A 5,259-nucleotide genomic window follows, 5' to 3' on the forward strand; every position below is an offset into this window, starting at 1 on the left:
TGTGATTTTGTTTTCATGTTTTATAATTCGTCGTGTCAACTTTTATTATTGAGCCTACTTCTTCTCACAACAAAATAGACAATAGAAAGCAAATATGAAACCAAGAAAAGAGTAAAAAAAAGAATAAAAACACTAATTCTAAAAAGGGGGAAAATAACCAGAATAGAGTGAATTAGAATAATAATAGAAAATTTAATACATTTAAAAATAATTAAACTAACCCAGTTAACTAACAAAATAAAGCAATAAAATATTAAAAATGTTAAAGTAGTCTAAATGAAAATGTTTACCCGCTGAAATTTTCATAGTTTAAAAAGTATATTACAAAAAAAGATAAATTAATCAATGATTCTAGTTTTCGGAGGAAAAATGAATAATTAAGCAGGAGCAGGTAAGTTTTCAGAAGAAAAACTTAATAACGTAGAACTTGTTATCACTGACGAAAAAATGGTTACTTCTAAGAGAAATTTGATAGTATTAAGTAAAAGCTTTTGAATGTTGAGGAAAATGTTGTTGATTCGAAGAAAAAGTTTGTTCGTGTGATAGGTAAAACTTGCTACTTCTGACAGATAACATGCTATCATAAACGAAAAATTGTTACTTCTAAGAAAAATTTGGTGTCTTTGACAGAAAATTTGTTAGTTCTACCAGAAAATTTATTACTCGCTGATGAAAAATGGCTACTTCTAAGAGAAATTTGATAGTTGTAACTAAAACTCTGTTAGTGCTAAGGAAAAAATTGTTACTTTGATGAGAAAACTTTTTAGTGTTTAGGAAAACTTGCTACTTTTGAAAGAAAACTTTTTATCTTGAACGGATAAACATTATAGTTCTAAGAAAAATTTGATAGTTTTAAGTAGAAGTTTGTTAGCATTGAGGAAAAAGTTGTTACTTCGAAGAGAAAATTTGTTAGTGTTAAGGAAAACTTGCTACTTCTGACAGAAAACTTCTTATCATAAACGAAAAAATTGTTACATCTAAGAAAAATCTGGTATCTTTGCCAGAAAACTTGCTACTTCTTATAGAAAACTTGTTATCACTGACGAAAAAATTGTTACTTCCAAGAGAAATTTGATAGTGTTAAGTAAAAGTTTGTTAGTATTAATGTAAAAGTTGTTACCTCGGGGAGAAAATTTTTTAATGTTAAGGAAAAATTGCTACTTCTAACAGAAAACTTGTTATCATAAGCGAAGAAATTGTTATTTCAAAGAAAAATTTGGTATCCTTGACATGGAACTTTCTACTTCTTAAAGAAAACTTGTTAACACTGACGAAAAAATTGTTACTTCTAAGAGGTATTTGGTAGTTTCAAGTAGAAGTTTGCTATTCCTCAAGAAAAAGCTTTTACTCCGAAAAGAAAATTTTTTATTGAGAAGGGAAAATCCCTACCTTTGACAGACAACGTGTTATCAGTATCAAAAAAATTATTATTTCTATGAAAAATCTGGTATATTTGGTAGATAAATTTCTACTTCTTACAGAAAACTTGTAATCACTTATAAAGGATTTTTATTTCTAAGAGAAATTTGATAATTCTAACAAAAACTATGTTAGTGTTAAGGAAAAAATTACTACTTTGATGAGAAAATTTGTTAGTGTTAAGGGAAACTTACTACTTTCGACAGAAAACTTTTTATCATGAACGGAAAAAATTATACTTTTAAGAAAAATTTGATAGTTTTAAGTAAAAAGTTGTTAGTATTGAGGAAAAAGTTGTTACTTCGAAGAGAAAATTTGTTAGTGTTAATCAAAACTTGCTACTTCTGACAGAAAACTTGTTATCACTGACGCAAAATTGTTACTTCTAAGAGAAATTTGATAGTGTTAAGTAAAAGCTTGTTAGTGTTAATGTAAAAGTTGTTACTTCGGGGAGAAAATTTTTTAATGTTAAGGAAAAATTGCTACTTCTAACAGAAAACTTGTTATCATAAGCGAAGAAATTGTTATTTCAAAGAAAAATTTGGTATCCTTGACATGGAACTTTCTACTTTTTAAAGAAAACTTGTTAACACTGACGAAAAAATTGTTACTTCTAAGAGATATTTGATAGTTTTAAGTAGAAGTTTGTTAGTACTGAGGAAAAAGTTGTTACTTCGAAGAGAAAATTTTTTATAGTGAAGGAAAACTTGATACTTCTGACAGAAAACTTGTTATCATAAACGTAAAAATTGTTATTTCTAAGAAAAATTTGGAATCTTTGGTAGAAAACTTTCTACTTCTTACAGAAAACTTGTTATCACTTACAAAGAATTTTTACTTCTAAGAGAATTTGATAAATCTAACAAAAACTCCATTAGTGTTAAGGAAAAAATTACTACTTTGATAAGAAGATTTGTTAGTGTTAAGGGAAACTTACTACTTTCGACAGAAAACTTTTTATCATGAACGGAAAAAATTATACTTCTAAGAAAAATTTGATAGTTTTAAGTAGAAAGTTGTTAGTATTGAGGAAAAATTTGGTACTTCGAAGAGAAAATTTGTTATTGTTAAGCAAAACTTGCTACTTCTTACAGAAAACTTGTTATCATAAACGAAAAAAATGTTACTTCTAAGAAAAATCTGGTATTTTTCGAAGAAAACTTGCTACTTCTTACAGAAAACTTGTTATCACTAACGAAAAATTGTTACTTCTAAGAGAAATTTGATAGTGTTAAGTAAAAGTGTCCTAGTATTAAGGTAAAAGTTGTTACTTCGAGGAGAAATTTTTTTTTAGTGTTAAGGAAAAATTGCTACTTCTAACAGAAAACTAGTTATCATAATCGAAAAAATTGTTATTTCTATGAAAAATTTGTTATCTTTGACAGGGAACTTGCTACTTCTTACAGAAAACTTGTTATCACTGACGAAAAAATTGTTACTTCTAAGAGATATTTGATAGTTTTAAGTAGAAGTTTGTTGGTATTGACGAAAAAGTTGTTACTTCGAAGAGAAAATTTGTTATAGTGAAGAAAAACTTGATACTTCTGACAGAAAACTTGTTATCATAAATGAAAAGTTGTTACTTTTAAGAAAAAATTGCTCTCTTTGGCAGAAAACTTACTACTTGTTACAGAAAACTTATAATCACTGACGAACAATTGTTACTACTAAGAGAAATTTGATAGTGTTAAGTAAAAGTTTGTTAGTATTAATGTAAAAGTTGTTACTTCGAGGAGAACATTTTTAGTTCTAAGGAAAACTTGCTACTTCTGACAGAAAACTTGTTATCATAAACGAAAAAATTTTTACTTCTATAGAGAAATTTGGTATCTTTGGCAGAAAACTTGCTACTTCTTAAAGAAAACTTGTTATGACTGACGAAAAATTGTTACTTCCAAGAGAAATTTGATAGCGTTAAGTAAAAGTCTGTTAGTATTAAGGTAAAAGTTGCTACTTCGAGGAGAACATTTTTAGTGTTCAGGAAAAATTACTACTTCTAACAGAAAACTTGTTATCATAAACGAAAAAATTGTTATTTCTAAGAAAAATTTGGTCTCTTTTACAGAAAACTTGCTACTTTTAACAGAAAACTTGTTATCACTGTGGAAAAATTTTTACTTCGATGAGAAAATTTGTTAGTGTTCCTTCTAAGAAAAATATGGTATCTTTGACAGAAAACTTATTATCATAGACGAACAAGTTGTTACTTCTAAGAATAATTTCGTATCTTTGACATAAAACTTGCTACCTCTTACAGAAGACTTGTTATCACTAACGAAAAATTTTTACTTCTAAGAGAAATTTGATTGTGTTAAGTAAAAGTTTGTTAGTATTAAGGTAAAAGTTGCTACTTCAAGGAGAACATTTTTTAGAATTAAGGAAAACTTGCTACTTCTAACAGAAAACTTAATATCATAAATGAAAAATTGTTACTTATAAGAAAAATTTGGTCTCTTTGACAGAAAATTTGCTACTTCTAACTGTAAACTTGTTATCACTGTCGAAAAATTGTTACTTCGATGAGAATACTTGTTAGTGTTACTTCAAGAAAAATATGGTATCTTTGACAGAAAACTTATTATCATAGACGAAAAAGTTGTTAACTTGCTACTTTTGACAGAAAACTTGCTATCATAAACGAAAAATTGTTACTTCTAAGAGAAACTATTTAAAAAAAACTACGTTTTCTAAAGAGTTAAAGAGACTGAGTCGCAACTTCGAACCTTAAAACGTACAGAGATTAGGAGGTACAGTAGGGGGGGGGCTGCTGCCCCCCCTGCCGCCCAACCCCAAGCATTTGCAGCCTCTTTTGTTAAGATTTTTATTTTGGGGGTCTACCGCCCCCCAACGTATTTACGTATTTAACATTAACGTATTAACGTATTTAACATTAGTAGGGCATCGCATTAGTAGTTACATCTACAGTCATCTCCCAGCTCCCAACTACTACACCTATGACGATATCTACGTCCATACTTAATACAATTCTCATAATCGTCATACTCATAATCAAAACTATCAAAACTATCACTAGACATTTTCCTCCATGATAGATCTTGGACAGTTCCTCCCTGTCTCGGTAATAGGTCCTCGGTATCGTGATAACTGTGTAAAGCACCACCTGTCTTCTTCAGGTGGTCCTGATTTTGAAACTCTTCTCGGCCATTTTGAAAATGTGAACCTTCTCGGTCTCTTTGAAAATCTGATCCTTCTCGGCCTTTTCGAAAATCTGATATTCCTTGGCCTTTGTTAAAATCTAACCATGCTTTTACTTTGTTATTATCTGACCCTTCTTGGCCATTTTGAATATCTGACCTTCCTTGATCTCGGTTGGAATCTAACCTTCCTCTTCCTCCGATATTATTTGACCCTTCTCGGCTATTTTGAAAATCTGACCCTTCTTGGCCATTTTGAAAATGTGAACCTCGTCGGCCTCTTTGAAAATCTGATCTTCCTCTGCCTCTTTGAAAATCTGACCTTCCTTGGTCATTTTGAAAATCTGAATCTCCTCGGTCGCTTCGAAAATCTGATCTTCCTCGGCCTTTGTTAAAATCTAACCATCCTCTTCCTCTGTTCTTATCTGACCCTTCTCGGCCTCTTTGAAAATCCGAATTTCCTCGGCCTCCTTGGAAATCTGACCTTCCTCGGCCACTTTGAAAATCTGACCTTCCTCGACTTCTGTTAACGTCTAACCTTCCTCGTCCTCTGTTAGTATTTGACCCTTCTCGGTCTCTTTGAAAATCTGACATTCCTTGGCCTCTGTTAACATTTGACCTTCGTCGATTTTTGTTAAAATCTAACCGTCCTCTTCCTCTGTCAGTATATAACCCTTCTCGGTTA

This window comes from Artemia sp. Qi Xiang Cuo, unplaced genomic scaffold (genome assembly GCF_049724085.1).
Source record: "Artemia sp. Qi Xiang Cuo unplaced genomic scaffold, ASM4972408v1 HiC_scaffold_32, whole genome shotgun sequence".
Lineage (NCBI taxonomy): Eukaryota > Metazoa > Arthropoda > Branchiopoda > Anostraca > Artemiidae > Artemia > Artemia sp. Qi Xiang Cuo.